A 17172-nucleotide genomic window follows, 5' to 3' on the forward strand; every position below is an offset into this window, starting at 1 on the left:
TGGGGTGTTAGATAACTTGATCTTTTAGTGTTTGTATTTTTTTCCACAATGTAAATGTTTCTGAATGAATGTATGCCTTTACAGAATAAAGCAGTAATCTCTCTCTCTCTCTCTCTCTCTCTCTCTCTCTCTCTCTCTCACACACACACACACACACACACACACTCTCCACATTAAACATAACTAATTTTGAAGACCTCACTGGCATTTCCTGAGGGTGCCCTGGGGAAAGAGTCATACCTTGCAGGTACAAAGGCTAAATCCTGGCTTTGATCATTGCGCAACGGAAGCGTGTGTCTAACTATCGCACCGGACTCCATACAGCATTTCTGTCTCAATCAAAAATGAATCCATCATATCAAAAAGCCTGTCACTGTGAGTGCTCTTTCCTGTTCCCATCTAAGGATCTCAGTGTGCCCCTCCAGAGAGGAGAGTCTGACTGTGGGCACAGGATAGGAGGGAGAGTTTTGAAAATGCTGCACGGGTGTTGGGGAAGGGAGCTAGATTGCGCATGCTGTTATGTTTTCTTCCCCTCAAGCTTCTACCTCAGTCCCAGACACAACTGGAGGGAGAAATCTTCCCAGCAGGAGTAAGACTTCCCTTATGGAATTTTCTTGACTTTTCCCCTCTTGCCTGGGGAGCTTCAGCTGTCTTGGCTCCTTCCTGTTGCTCACTTCCCTTTTCTGCCTGGGAGGCAGTAATGATTCAGCCATCAAAACATTGCAGGGACCTGTATTTGATTCTGGCTACTAGTGGCTTAGATGACAAAGGCGTTCACTAATGCCAAAACGCTAACATGATTAATGTGACCTTATAGCTACCAGCACTAAACTCTCTTTAGTAACCACAGCGCCATCCGTGGTGAGACGCATATTGCTTACAGGCCCTGGCTTCTTCATTTAGAAAATTTGTGAAATGAACACATATTTTTATGTTCAGTGGTAAGAAAAAAAATTAAAATTGAACCAGAGATTCTGGAAGTGTTTTTAAACAACTTTTGTCCCTTGGCCACCCCCCGAACAATAAAATAGCTGTATTGATTTCTTCTCTAACGTCATCCCTCTAGGAGAGAGTAACTGTTTCAAAAGAAAATTTAGAGAAAAAAAAATCAAAGGAAATAACTTCTCTATGCAGCTTGCAGTTAGCTAGAGGAATTCACTGTGACAGAAGGTCAAATAGAGACACGCCTTCCTTGGACAACATGCAAGGCCACTGAGAAGAAGGTGGTAATCACTGGGGGAAGGGAGGTGGTGGTTCTGGGTAGCTGGCAGCGCTGCTCCGGGGACAGCCTAGGGGAGGAAGCTGTCCAGCTGGAAGGTGAAGCCATATTTCAGCTTAAACTAGCGACAGGCATGGGCTTCCAGTTGTGCCCTCAGAATAAAATCTTACTGAGAAACAGTAAGGAAGCTTCTTTAGTTTTGAATTGTACTGCCCTGTGGTCTGCCCTGTGGGCTCACACTCCCTGGCCGTGTGGTGGTCACTGTGTCTCAGCTGTATGCTTGCATGTTTCCCGAGAGCACTGTTTAGAGCCGGGCACCTCATGCAAATCCAAAGAAAAGAGCTCACAGGCTTCTAAAAAAAGCGAATGTGTGAAGAAATAAATTTACAACTTTGCTGCGGCGGTGCACACTTCTGGTTCCCGCGTGAGAGAAGCTGAGATGGGAGGCTCATGAATTTGAAGCCTGTCTAGACTATATAGTGAGATTACATCTCAGAACTCAGTAATAATCTGGTCCAACAAGATGCCGTAGGGGGTCACAGGCCTTGCTGTGTGTATTGGTTTTCTTGCTATCTTGACACAAGATAGAGTCACCTGGTAAGAGGGAGCCTCAGCCGAGCAATTGGCTCCATCAAACAGTCCTGTTGGCAAAGCCTGTGAGGCCTTTTCTTGATTAATGATTGATGTGAGAAGGCCCAGTTCACTGTGGATGGTGCCATTCCTGGGCAGGTAGTCCTGGATGTAGTCAGAAATCAAACTGAGCAAGCCACGAGGAGCAAGCCAGTAAGCAGTATTCCTCTATGGTCTCTGCTTCAATTCCTGCGTTAAGATCTCGCTGTTGTCATCCCCCACCCCCGCCCTGTGATGGACTATAAGGCAAAATAAACTCTCTTTTCCCCAAGTTGTTTTTGATTATGGTTTTCCCCCATCAAAACTAATATACTGTGCAAATCTGACTACCTGAATTTCTTTCCTGAATCCCATGTGGAAGGATAGAACTGACTTCTCAAAGTTTCCCACTGACCTCTTTGCGAGAGTGTGTGTACACACGCATGCGTGCACACCCACACACAAATGATAAATTTAAGAAATAATTTTAGAATATGCACCAACACTACAATCCAAGTAGGATAAAGCACTATGAAAATGTAAAACTAATGATTTTGAGGTGTGTGTATCTTTGTGTGTAAAGTGAAGATCAGGAAATGTGATTTCTAAAACATCCCTAAAGCCAATAATCCTTCAATACCTGCTAGAACAGCAGATTCCTCAGCTGCACCCAGATGGCCTGCAGGAGAGGTTTCGCATAAGCAGGTGAAAGGATATCCATACCTGCACACTTAGGTACCCAGGGGAATTATTAACTTGACACCATTTTGGAAACCTGTGAAGTAGGAGTTTAGCATTTTGTCAGTAATGGACAAGATTTGTGTCGGGTCAAGCCACGCTTTCCAGACTCTTTCTCTGTGTAATGCAGATTGTGACTTGGCAGTAGGTTGGAGTGGGATCCAGGATTCCACTTCTGAACATCTCGCAGGTAGGTGACACCTAGTGGCAGGCTTATCTTTATGCCTAAATTGGGTCCTAAAGAAAGCGTAGAAACCTGGACACAGATTTGGTATCTTTCCTGGTGTTCTGACGGTACCCCAGACTCTTCTTGCCACGCTGATCTAAGGACTGCTTGCAAGTCTGACCTGCATTCCATCCCAACTCTCTCACCAATGTCTTTCTTTACTCCCAGAACACAGCCTGGCCACAAGGAATGGCTTACACATGAACTGAACTGTGTTGCACAAGTTCTAATTGCTATTAATAATAAAATCCCAGAGATGGATATAAGGGGATGGAAGCTGAAAGATCAGAGGATCAGAGCAAGCAGCCACTAGAGATATTACCTCTGCAACTCTCAGCCGCAAAAGAGACCTAGCTTCTCTCTCTGCCCAGTCGTGTCACTTCCTGTCTGTCTGTCCAGACCTCCAGAACTCTATGGTTAACTAATGGCTAGCCCCTCCCTCTGATCTCCTGGCAAACTTTATTTGTAGATTACAAGCAAAATATCCCCCACAGTACCGGATTCAGCTGAAGATTTACATCAAGCAGCTTGGAAGGAATTCTCAATGGCTCAGTGGCAAAAGATTGAATTTTTCAACGTGCTCCAGGGACAGGAAAATAACGTAGCAAGTGGTGCTTAGACCGAAGAGGGAGAACAAAAACACAGTAAGGTGGTAAGTCCTTCTTTCTGTGTGCCGTGACCTGGATGCTGTAGGTCAAGCTGGTAGTGGAATGGGAGATCTCAGAGTTGTGGATGGGTGTTGAAACCCAAGAGCTATGGACCCCTTCCTTGACAGATGGCTGTAGTAACGTAAAAAGAAAAAAAGTAGGGCTAGGCAGACAGCATGATGGACAAAGCGGACTTGTGGAAAGTATGAGAACTGGAGTTCAGATTCCCAGCACCCATGGCCATGACAGCTCTCCTGGGTTTCCAGACCTCAGGAGGGAAGGAGGGAGAGTTAGCAGACCCCTGGGGTCAGTTGGTTAGACAAATGGGTAAGCTCCAGACTCAGTGAGAGACTGAACTTCAGTGAATAAAGTGGAGAGCAATCTAGGAGGACATCTGTGTCAGAACTCTGGCCACACACACACACACACACACACACACACACACACACACGAGAGGGGGGGGGTAGGAGATGACTGACTGTACTTATACACGCGTCAAAAGAAAACCTTGCAAATGACTTGTTAGGGACTCCAGATGCCTATGGACTCCAGAGTAGGAAGTTGGGTATCAAAGAAGACCTCCAAGGGCAGTCAGTATAAAGATGTGAAGTAAAGGATGCATTGAATCAAGGACCTGGGGCTGTTTTGAAAAACAAACTATAGGAATGGTAGCTAGGCCTGTTCATTTTCAAATTGTCTACCTTTGCTTTCCGGTGCCACACACAGAGATAAATAATGGTAGTAGAGACCTGAGGGCTGAAGCCCAAAATGTTTGCTGCCTGGCAGGAGGCTTGGTGACCCCTGGGCAAATGAATCCGAGTGTGGCCAGAGGAGGCCTGGCCCATGTGCGGGTGCACAGGACTTTCTGCACTCAGTTCTGCCGTTGGCCTCATTTAAAAGAGAAGAAGACACTGTGTACATTTTAAACAGCTTTTCCTTTTCTAGGTTCAAAATAAATAAATCGGGCATAAACTAACAAAACCTAGAAAAGCCTAAATAGTGTTATGAAACATTATTTTAACTAGGTAAAGATGTGTTACATTTGTTTATGCTGCCTTTGTTAATGATGTAAAGATGTGTTACATTTGTTTGTGTTGCATTTGTTTAAAATCTTTTTTAATATTTATTTATTTACTTATTATGTATACAATATTCTGTCTGTGTGTATGTCTGCAGGCCAGAAGAGGGTGTCAGACATCATTACAGATGGTTGTGAGCCACCATGTGGTTGCCAGGAATTGAACTCAGGACCTTTGGAAGAGCAGGCAATGCTCTTAACCACTGAGCCATCTCTCCAGCCCCGCATTTGTTTAATTGTGTAAAGATGTATTGGGTTTGTTTCACCTTGCCTGCCTAAGGCACCTGGTTGATCTAATAAAGAGATGAACAGCCAATAGCTAGGCAGGCGAGGAGAAGGTGTGGCTAGCAAGCAGAGAGAATAAGTAGGAGGAGAAATCTAGGCTTGAGAGAGAAGGAGAAGAGAACGAGGGAGAAAGAGACGGACATGCCCTGGATCAAAAGCCTGGCAGTCACCAGACAGACATGAGAAGCAGTGAAAGTAAGATAAACAGAAGGAAAGAAAGGTAAAAAGCCCTGAGGCAAAAGGCAGATGAAGAAAAACAGGTTAAGTTATCAGAGTTAGCAAGAAAGGAGTACAAGATAAGGTGGAGCATTCATAACTAATAATAAGTCTCTGTGTCATGATTTGGGAGCTGGTTGGCAGGCCAGAAGAAAAAGCCTGGCCATTTTAAAATTCAAACACTAGAGAGTTATAATTAGCTGCCTTCTAGAGCCCAGCTTCTCACGATTATTCCCAACTTAGAGGGAGTGATGACCTGGAGGAAGGGCAGGTTGTGTCAGATAAATATTGCATATGTGGTTACTTTTTCAGCATCTCAGTGTTTCACCTCTTTTGTTGCGTAGAAGAGATGCTCACTTTCCTCAGTGCTGTTGTGAAGGTAAATGATGTCACGCAAGTCTGGCAGATGGTCCTTGTGCAACATCAATTACTAAGAACACAGGCGTCTGAATGAAGATGTAAGTGCTGGTGTCTAGCTCATGGTCCTCCTGCTAACAGCCTGCATTCCCACAGAAAGGACTGATTTCCATGGAATTTTGTTTGTTTGATTTGTAACCCAGACTATCCTTAAACTCCTGTTCCTCCTGTCTCTGATTCGTGGGTGTTGGAATTACAGTCATGTAACATGGCGCTTGTCTAACTCCTGCATGTCTAGTAAACTGGGCCTGCCATGCACAGACACGGATGTATGGCTGATTCTGTATAAAAGCCTGATGATTAGATGATTGAGGGATGAGACGTGGGGGTTTCACTGAACTGGAGAAGCTGAAGGACTGTGATTGTGACCTGGGAGTAGAGCATCAGCCAAGCAGTCATATGGTCCTGGCTTATTCCTCAGCACTGCAAAGGAGGGAGAGAGAGGAAGGAAGGAAACCAATGTGACAATGTCTGCTAGCACCCCATCTGAAGGTCCATCCCACTTTCCTGCCTCTAGAGCAATGATAATTGAAATGCAAGCATGATCAGAACAGGGGTGATTCGGAAGTGGATGATGCTGAGGTGAGAAATGAATGGCAGAAAAGACAGCTCATCGCCAAGTCATAAATAAAGAGGGGGAAAAGGGAGTCATTGAGGAGGTGAGCTGGGAACGGCCCAGAAGGAAATTCTCCATTTTCATTTACCTGACATTCTGCCCTCTGCATCCCTCCCTTCCCCCCGTGTTGGTCATAATTCACTTCATTCCCATCAGAAATATTTAAAGAACCCTTTGTAACAGCTCAGCAGTTGTAGCTCGGAACACAATATGTCCCTTAACTCCACCACAGGGCCCCTTTGTTTTCTGCCTGCCCATAATCTCTCCACATAGATGTTGAAACAGTTTATAGGATGTGCTTGCATTTCCTTCCCCCACCCCCACCTCAGACCTTTGAGTCAAGGTTCCCAAGTACTTAAGTCTCCCTATTAACATATTAACTCTATTTTGCTTTCAGATGACTGAAATAGTGGAAATGTTGGAAGAATAGACGAGGTTATTTCCAGTCAGAGGAAGAAAGAGAATCTGTAAGAAAGAGGAGAACCGGTCTACTTTCTAAAAGATTTCCTCCTGGCCTCTTATAGATAAATTGGAGATGGGGGAAGCTTCATAGTTTTAGCTACAAGGAAATCCAGAGCAGCCAGAATCATGGGGGGGAAGGTGGTATGATATAAGCACAATAAAACAATCAGAGTCTGTCAGAGCTGAGTTTTATAAGTTGAAAGTCTTTGAGACACACTGCCATGCTCAGTGAGCTTCTTAGGTGAACCTTCTGGGCCATTCCTTCAAAAAATTATGAAAGTTTAGCGTATTCACCTCTATAAAGGTCCTTTGATGTCTTTCCTAAAGAGTAAGAAGTCATTTGTTTCCTGTCTTTTGAGCCATGCTCATGTGACGGTCAGAGAACAACAGGCAGGAGTTAGTCCTAAGTGTCAATCTCAAGTTACCAGACGTGGTGGCAACACTTTACCTGTTGAGCTATCTCCTGAACTCCGTGTTCACATGTGGAAAAGGAAAATGACCCTACACCAGCTTCTTCCTTCACAAAATGGAATTCTTTAAATTCCAGTGGTTTTGAATTAACACTTTTTTGTTTTTTAAAAAAGATATGATTTTAATTTTTTTCTTTAAAAATTGTGTGTGCACGCGCGTGCACACACGTGTGTTGGAACATGAGTGCAGTACCCATGGAGGCCAGTAGAGGTCATCAGAACCAGAATTGGTTTTACAGGAGGACCAGAACTTGGGTCTTCTACAAGAGCAGTACACGCTCTTAACCAGAAAGTAATCTCTCCAGCTCTGGAGACAAGGCTTTTTAGAAAGTGTGAGCTCTAGGTGACCTTATTGGAACTACTTAGTTCTGCATGTCTCATGCTTCCTGTTTCTACTGTACCCTCATGCCAAGGCCCAGAAGACAGAGTGGAATGGTGTCACATTAGACCTCTTTGCCCCTCTTCCCAGTGTGGCCATACTGAGCAGCTCTTCTTTTTCTGCTTTTTGCTATTAGGGAGAAAAGTGTGCATTAAGCATCAGCTAGAGAGTGTTTTCCCCTGGAGAGTGCTCCACTTTCTCCTGTGAGTTGCCAATAAGGAAAGGCTTTGGGAAACAAGAGTGATAACATCTAGCCTGGGGGATGACAGGTTAAGTGAGAGTATACTCTTTCCTTGTAAGCTTTATAGAAACGCCTATGACACTGACATAATTTGTTTCAGAAACCTTAAGAAGTACAATTCAGCATTCTACCTAGAAGAAAACCATTTGAGAAATTGGAGCCTATGACCCAAATATTTTTGCATTCAACAGGAGAGTAAACACTTGAAGCAAAAAAGTAAAAATATTAGAGAATATGCCATATTTTTGCCTTTATTTTCCAAGAAAAATAATTTTCTACTACTGCTTCCAAAAAGGACCTTCTGTCATTTATTTATTTATTTTTTTGCCTCATTAGTTTCTTCACTAAAGAAGGAGAAAAGGACATGGACATATCATCTTTCTTACTATTCGCTCCTGTCTCCTCTCTCCTCAGTGCCCAGCTTCACCAAGCTCTACAGGGCATCATCAAAGGCAGATGCAGGGAGGGGACGCAGCATCCGATGTGACCACAGTGACTCTAGCAGTTGAAGAAAAGGAACACGATGCCTCCTGGAAAAGATTTCCTTTATAATTTTAATTTTTTAAATTTCATTTTACATTCTATCCACAGTCCTCTCCCCACCCCTCCACCTGTTCTCCCCCTCCCCTCTCCCCTGCTGGCATCCCCCCAGTCCACCCTCCCTATCTACTCCTCCCAAAGGGCAAGGGCTCCCAGAAGAAGTCAACAAAGTCTGGCACATTAAGTTGGGGCAGGACTAAACCCCTCCCCTGCTGCATTAAGACTGAACATGGCATCCCACCCTAGGAAATGATGTCCAATAAGCTAGGTCATGCACCAGGGAATCAATCCTGGTTCTACTGCCAGGTGCCTCACAGATAGTTTTTCATGCCAGCTTCTGTACAGATGGTCAGTGTGGTCTTGTGGTATGACTAAATCAATGTGTGGTGCAGAGACACTGGGAGGAGGGGTATTAGTGACATCACACTGCTGTCTACTCATGGGACTGCTGTGGGGTAGGAAGACAGCAAGGGATTGGATTTTGTTACAAGGAGATCTGCAGAGAAAAGGGAAATAAATTTGCCTCCTTAGACAGCACACCATACCATTGTTTGATATAAATGCGCCGTTTCTCATTAGAGGATGTTATAACATCTCTTCTGTCAGTTGGAAACCTTTCTTTCTTCTTTTTTCTTTCTCTTTCTTTCTTTCCTTCTTGTGTATTGTTAGCCTCTCAGCTGTTTGTGATTTTCCTTCTCAGTTGTATCATTTCTTAGATGCCTCCTTGCTTACCTTTCCTGTGACAGCAGTTTTTACGTCCAGTAGCGCTGGCTGCACATGGAAAGCTCTTTCCATGAACATCAATTTTTGTTTCTGATTTATGAATGAACTGTTCCCAGAGAGCTGGTAGCTCCTGTTTAGCATATAGCTGTTCCAACTGTCATTTTTATTTTCGGGACTTTTCCTCATGGGCTTGCTCATTTCCTGCAGCTGGGCATGACCTGTCACTTATTTCAATAAGCCAGTCCCCTGTCCCTCCCCTCTGTGGGGGAGAACAGGATGGAGGGAAGTGAGTCCTCCATCCCAGCTGAATCCCGAGGCTCTTAGAACAGGCTTATATCACTTTTCCAAAAAGATTTTATTTTTCATTTACTTTCCTGCCATCCCCTCCTTATCACGCTTCTGTTTTGAGTCACAGACACAGACATGGATTTGGTGGAGGGAAATGCCCTCCTCCCTTCCAATCCCCCAGAAAATACTGCCTACTTCTCTCCTCTCTAGTCAGCCCTGCTCTGAAAGCCTTGGTGGATCCTCAAAGGCAGGACTTTGGGAAACAGAAATTGAAAGAAAACGGGGAAAGTGGTTGATAAGAACAGAGAGACTGGAAGGTTGACCAAAAAAAAGGGGTGGGGGGAGTAAAAACTTGAAGTTTATTTACTTCCTAGCACTCAAGGCCAACTCAGCCTTTATACGGAGTCCCAGACCAGCCAGGGCTAATAGTGTCTTAAAATAAATAAATATTTAAAAATGGAATGCAAGAAAAAGTGATTCAGAGAATCCTACATATGGGTGTTTTTCTGGTGTCCTGGGGCCATAGAGATTCATTTATTCCCTATGCCCCAAGAAGTTAGGATTAAACAGGAAAACTCAGATGACCTTATGTAAGTAGGCAGCTGCGCCTGTAACTGCCCATTTTGTACGATGTATAGATTTTCAGGGTCGTCAACACAAGCATTGCGCAAGTCAAGGGCTTCAGATGAGCAGAGCAACTTACAAATGTAAAGAACTTCCAACTCTGGCCTTGCTTCCTCACAAATCCCTCTCAACCCACAACTCTCGCTGTGGGCTCTTGGGAGATCCCAAGGACAAGCCCAGGGCTTGGGAGACAATGGCAGGCCTCTCTCCCTTCCCCTCTTGCAAGAAGGCAAAATCTGAACTGCCTGATAGCGAGGAGGGAGAACACAGAGATATTCTCTTCCCTTCCCTAAGCTGTTCAAGTCCTGTTCTCCAATAAATAACTGTAACAATTGATTTCTCTGTGGTGAATGGGGCAGTCATCACATCTTGCTGAGCAAGACACTAATCGGGCAGAATTCCTTTTCCAATGACCTTTTCCTTCCTCTTAATGGTTCAGTTGTCCCTGTACCACAAGGCCTTGTTGTTGGCCCAGGTCACCGCGCACAGCCTGCAGCCACACACTACTCCTTTAAAGGCAGTGTGCACCATGCGGCAGACAAATGGCGCGCGGGTCCTTGAAGTACTGAGAGGAGCTGGAGAAAGGAAGTTCGCCCGTGGAGAGCTTGGGATATTTTTGGTAGCCGTTTTTTTTTTTTTTTTTTCTCACTACCTGTCCTGCGTGTTTGTGTCTCTGATGATGTTTACTGCGACTTGCGAAAGAATAGCTGCTAAATTCGGATCTGATGGGCTTTGCAGCTGGGGTGAGAACTGGCTCTTACAGAGGAAAGGCATTTAGGATGCAAGACGCTGTGTTCTCTTTGTGGTAACGTTTTCTTGATGCTAGGATAAGGAAGGGGAACAAACATCCCCCCAGAGAACTGAGGTGGCCTAGCTGTGTCCACTCCGAGGGTGGAACGTGGGAATGTTTGAAGTGGGCTTCACGGCTGTTGGGACAGATGAACGGCTCTAAATGGTGTCCACCTGCCCCATCAGCTCCCTTTAGAATTGGACGTTGTTGGCGACCTTCTCCTCCAGATTCAGCTTCGTTTCGGGGTTTGGTGGTCCCACAGCACACATCTGTTATTAAACTGCTGTCCATTTTAACTGTTTTCCAAGATCAGTAGTTTTCTGTGTTGTCACCGGCAAAGCTCCTTACACTGCACAACACTCTCCCCTTCCTGCCCTCAAGGGTTGGTCACAGCAAAGTAGGATTCCTTCACCCTTGTTAAGAGCCCTGGGCGGTACACTGTGAAGTCCTTTTACCCCGGAAGCAAACGAAGACTGCTTTTCTCAGGAGGGTGCAGGCAGCCTTCTGCATGGGAGGTGTCGGGGCTAAATCCCTACTCTTCAGAAAGTAATCAGGTGTAGGATAATAAGTAGAGATGAGCTTGTAAGGACTCATTGCAAATTAGTGTACCGGGAGTGTTCTTGGTACATAATTTCCCCTTTGAGAAAGGAATATGGGGTTGTTAAATGACCTCTGACTTTCACCAGGGCCGAGGTTCTTTTCCTCATGTTCTGCATTATTTCAAGAGAGCAGGACCACTGGACATGGTGGCCCCCTTTTATCTTAGTGCTCAGAGGGCAGAGGCAGGCAGGAGTCTGTGAGTTTAAGGCCAGCCAGGGCTACATAATGAGACCCTATGAGTTTTTTTTTTTTGGGGGGGGGGGACGGATTTTCAGACAGAATTTCTATGTAGCTTTGGAGCCTGTCCTGGAACTTGCTCTAGACCAGACTGGCCTTGAACACAGAGATCCGCCTGCCTGTGCCTCCATAGTGCTGGGGCTAACGGCATGCGCCACCACCACTTAGCATGAGACCCTATCTTTAAACAAATAAAACAGAGCAATATCTATAAAGCAGCGGTGCATATGGGGACCTGCTTTGAGCCCCCCCTCACACTTACACCACATATTATGTCTACATTGTATTTAATGTACAGTTTAATAAAACAGGAAGGTTGTGTGAACGCGTGTGTCTGTCACCCCGGTGAGATTGGGAGATGAGCGGCGTTTTCTCACACAAGCTCCCAATGATAACACACGCAGCTTTATTCAGCGAGGCATCTGAAAAGTGACTGTAGAACAGCTCTGTTCATGTCTCCTGTGTCATCAGACTTTGTCCCTTGAGAAGAACCATTGAAAGGAAAGATGTATGTGTGCCCGTGGTTGCAGCCCAGGGTCTCTGGCTCTGGTGAGACCTGGAATAGGGAAGGGCAAGGGAGTAAGACAGAGACATGCGCTGTAGACAGGTAAGTCTAAGACATCACCATGTGACCTAGCTTCTCCAACAGGCCTCACTCCAATTCACACAGTGGAACGATGAAAAACCAAGAGATTAATCCACTGATTGAGAATCAGTTCTCAATGATTTTATCCGTCAGCTGTTTTTCAAACCTTCAATTAATTTCTCTTTTTTAAAACAGAGTCTCATTGTATAATACTGGCTGACCCGGAAATGACTACCTCAGGCCAGGCCGGACTGGAGCTCACAGAGAATTGTCTACGTCTGTCTTCACTAATGATGAGATTAAAGGCACCCATGACCACACCTGACTCAGTTTACCTTTTGAGCAGACAGTTCATTTCCAAACCATAGCACTTGGTAAAGTTGGGTGAAAAATTAAGTTTTATCGTAGTTGAGGTTTGGAGTGCAAGCAAGCCTTATTTCCCAAGCTCTATTTCTCCTTAATTATATGAGAGAAAGAAATGACTTTTCTGGTGGCCAGAGCGTCAGAGTTAGACGGTCCTACCTCTTTCTCCACCCACTGGGACTCCCTGGCTGCGTCTGGCTTCACCCTGAGGCAGGAGCATGGCAGCTGCCCTTCACATGCTGCCTACTTAGCCTTCAGAATGAGCAGGGCTCTGCCTCGCTGTTTTACTCAGACACTGAGAAGTTGCTTCCCTGGTTGCTCAGTCTGACTGACTAAAGCTTTCCTTGTGGCTTTCTTCTGAGGATCGCCATTGGCCTGTTTGCCAACACGCCTGGGCAGAGGCATCAGGGAGGAGAAAACTGCTCTTGGTTTACAAACCTCATCTATGAAAAAATGAAGTATTTCATGTCTTCTCTCATATTAAACCTACTCATACATGTGTGTGACTGTAAAGCGGAAGGGGGACCCTTGGAGTGGAGACAAACCGTGGAAGGAGGGAAGAGGGGAATGTGAGCGAGGTAAAAAGATAGACACATAGGGAAATGTAACAAAATCATTATTGTGTACCCTGTATAAATTATGCTTTAAATAGTAAGAATGAGCATCACGTATAAGTGAGTAAATACATTTTTATGTGGAATCAATTGACCACCTCACGTTTAGAAAGTGTCCAAGAAGAGATATGGCCCCGAAATATGTACAATTAAACACAAAACAGAACAAAACAAAAACCAAAACCGGGACTGGAGAGATGGCTCGGCAGGGGAAGATGACTGCTCTCCCAGAGAACTTGGGTTCAATTCCCAGCACCCACATGCCAGTTCACATCTGTCTGTAACTCCAGTTGCAGGGCTTTTGACAGCCTCACAGACATACATGTAGGGAAAATGCCCATGAACATTAAACAAACAAAACTTTAGTAAACCAACGGTATGACTTTGTTGCTCTCACACTCTTTATACTAGATGAGACCCAGTAGTTTTTTTCTTAATATTAAGAACCACAGAATCTCACCTAAGGAAGATAAGGCCTCACCTAAGGCCACTGGATAAATAGGAATCAATGAGAGCAAGGAACACTTATGAATTTACTAATCCAAAGTTGAAAATGAAAGTATTTTAGTTATATTAGACATCTTTGTTTTAGCAATATGCTGCCCTTGTGGGCATATTGTATTTATTAAAACTTAAAAATATTAGAAAGACAGTTTCATGAGAAAGAAAATTGAAGGCCGTAGCTGGAGACTGAGTAGGTACAAAGGGAATGCCATTTAGTGAGAACAAGTTTCAGTCTGGGAGGATGAGTATGTCCGGGTTGTGTTGATGACCTCAGAACAATTTGAATTTATTTAGTGGCACTAAAGTATACACTCAAAATGGCTCAAACAGTACGTTTACAAATGCGTATTGTACTGCCGAGAAAACACCCCCGGAGGAGGACTAAGAAAGAAAATGAGCAGTGCTTGAATCAGCTAGAAGAGGCTGGGAGTGACGTCAACCAGAAAGGCTGCTGTCTGAACTTTTACAGGAAATATAGGCAATCATCCTTTTGAAATAACCATTGGGATGGAGTTCTGCAGAAAGTAACATGGGGGCATTTTAGCAGCTTGGCATTTATAGAGAGCTCAACTGGAGGCAGAACACATGTGTACAACATGATAGAAGGCCTTTATTTGAAGTGTGGTTGAAGGCCACTGAGTCATTGGATAGTTCAAGTATTTGTGGCTTGAGTAATGGGCTCGCCAACAATCCTGTAATCTGACAGACTCTTTTTTTGCCTTGGAAGCAAAAAGCAGAAAGAATAGACCAACTAGCTTCTGAGCCATTCAGTATTGCATATCGTGTTCAGCAATTACTTTGACCAACTTCAGATTCCTCAAGTGAAGAAGGAATGCCGTGTTTCCTTAACCTTAACTGACTATGATAGTCCAAACAAGAAGGAGTTCCCATCTGGGTCACAAAGCAGGACAGAGAGAGCTAAATTGGGAATCTGGTGTTGTTCCCAGTCAGTGATGGATGTCTCATGGTTGGGGTCAAAGCTACATCTGATCTCATCCTGAGAAGACATTCTTTAGTCATCCAGGCAAAAGATATAGATTCAAGAGTGAAGCGACTTGGTTGATCTACTAAGCACCCAAAGGTCACCTTAAATAACTCTGATGGGTTACTATTTATCTTCCCAAGGTGGCATTTTTTTTCCTGCATGTTTTCTGCCTAGTATGTTACTTAAAACACACAAAGTGCTTCTAACAGTGCCTGCTATGCAGGAGGCAAGCTACAAAGCTTGCTGCTGTAACTGCCAATTGCTGCTTCCTTTCAAGAAGATGTGCCCTCAAACGGTGAGAGTGAAAGCTGGCATTGTTGCCTGAGATTTTCTGTCCTGCCCGGTTCCCGCAGTTGTTAAGTCCCAAAGAAATCACACAGAGGTCTACATTAGTTATAACCTGATTGGCCCAGCATCTCAGGCTTCTTATTAACTCTTACAACCTATATTAGCCCATTATTCTTATCTGTGTTAGCCACATGGCTCAGAACCTTATTTGGTGAGGCAGTCACATCTTGCTTCTTCTGTGGCTGGGTCAGGACTGCAGACTAGGACTTCCTTCTTCCTAGAATTCTCTTCTTCTCATTGACCCGCCTCTACCTCCTGTCTGGTTGTCTCACCTATATTTCCTGCCTGGTTACTGGCCAATCAGCATTTATTTAATATAATTGAGAGAATACAGACCATTGTCTCACACCATGGCATGGTGACCGTGTTGCTCATGAATCAGTAAACATTTATTGTTTGCACCAGCAAGCTTAAAATTCATGGATACTATAAACATGCACAACAGGAAACACAGCTTTCATTACAATCCACTCTTTTATTAATTCACCAAGCATCAGGCTTTTGAAAAACCAAGCTTTCATGGGTAGGCAAAGTCCTTGATCCTATGGTGCTCAGGTCTGCGATAGAAGCACTTGAGGAGATTATTATGCAATGTGAAGAGATGCAAGGGTGAAGATAGATGAGGTGTGACTGTCTTGAGATGGAAGGGAACCTTGGTTTAAGGGAAGAACAAAGGAGGGGAGGAAAAGCCAGCAATTTCTGAAGAAATAATCCTAGAGAACACCAGATATATTTAAAATAAAATTTTGTGTTGGGGCTGGAGATATAGCTCAGAGGCTAGAGGGCTTGCCTAGTGCGTGCAGAGCCCTAATTTTGATCCCTAGCCCCATATAAATGGGGAGTGATGGCACATGCCTATAATCTCAGCACTTGGGAGATGGAGGGTCATCCTTGGCCACACAGCAAGCTTGAAGCTAGCCTAAGTTACATGCCCTGTTTTTAAACATTAATAATAAAAGTAAACAAATCTGTGTATTGGTCTGTGTCACTAAAAGATGAAGATTCCTCTTGATGTAATCAAAATACTATTATTAATCCCAAAGCAAGCAACAATAGCTGTTTCATAGTTATCAAATATGAAGTCAGTTTTCAGTAGGCTCACGTGGGTCCTGTGTGGTTTGCTCGGTTCGTTTGAAGCTGGATGAATATGTCATCGTGCCTGATGACAGATTTATGTGACTCTTTACTGGCCCTTAGTCTTTGAAGATTTCGTCTTCATCTTAAAAAAAATCCTTGTATTTAATTTGCTGAGGTTACTCAGCTGTTTTCCTTATAGAGATGTCCATAGATGGGTTTTGTCAGTGTTGTCATATAACACTGCACTTCAGATCTAGTTAGATCTAAAAGCTTGTGCAAAGGGGAAGGTGTAGAGCTACTGAGAGAGAGCTTGTCTAACACATGCTGGGTCCTGGGTTCGATCCTCAGGGCTAGCAGAAAATAAAGTTTATCAGAGTCAAGTTCAAGTCTGGATGGTGTGGTACACTTCCACCAGGAGATAAAGTGTGTCTGATATACCATTTATCTCTACTGATGAAATTCAATGCATGGATCCATTTCTTCACAAGTATAATATCATGGAAATTTTCTAGTACTCTCCTTTTTCTTTCCCCCCTTTTTTTCTTTTGGCCATTTGAGACAAGGTCTCCAGTAGCTTAGTCTTTCTTTGAACTCTCTATGTAGCTGAGGATAACCTTCAACTCAGATCCTCTTGTCTAACCCTTTCAAGTGCTAGAATAACAAGCACGGGCTACTGCATTCAGCTATCTTTTTTTTAGAGGAATTGTATAAAGAGACAATTTCCTTCATTTGCTACTTGCTTTCTTAACTTCAGTCTTGGTTAGGATTACTACTGCTCTGAAAAGAGACCATGACTAAGGCAACTTACAAAAGGAAGCATCTAACTGGGGACTGGCTTACAGTTTCAGAGGGTTAGCCCATGACCATCAAGGTTTGGAGTGTGGCAGTAGGCAGGCCGGCATGGTGCTGGGGCGGTAGCTGAGAAATTACATCTTATCAGTAAGAAATATGTGTGTGTGTGTGTGTGTGTGAGAGAGAGAGAGAGAGAGAGAGAGAGAGAAATTGGTGTGGGCTTTTAAAGCTCAAAGTCTGCCCCTAATGTCATACCTCCTCCAACAAGGCCACACCTCCCAAACCTTCCTAAATAGTTTACCACCTGGGAACCAAACACTTAAATATGTGAGCCTACAAGGGCCAGTGCTCATTCAAACCACCACAGTGGTACAGTCACTGCCTCTAGGAAAGGCACACTCAGACCCAGACTAAGAAACTATGGTGACAGTGGCCTCATGATACTGTAGGACTTATAGTAAGGCCAAATCCTATCTAAATACAGTTTTCCCAGAAGGG

This window comes from Chionomys nivalis, chromosome 15, assembly GCF_950005125.1.
Source record: "Chionomys nivalis chromosome 15, mChiNiv1.1, whole genome shotgun sequence".
Classification (NCBI taxonomy): domain Eukaryota; kingdom Metazoa; phylum Chordata; class Mammalia; order Rodentia; family Cricetidae; genus Chionomys; species Chionomys nivalis.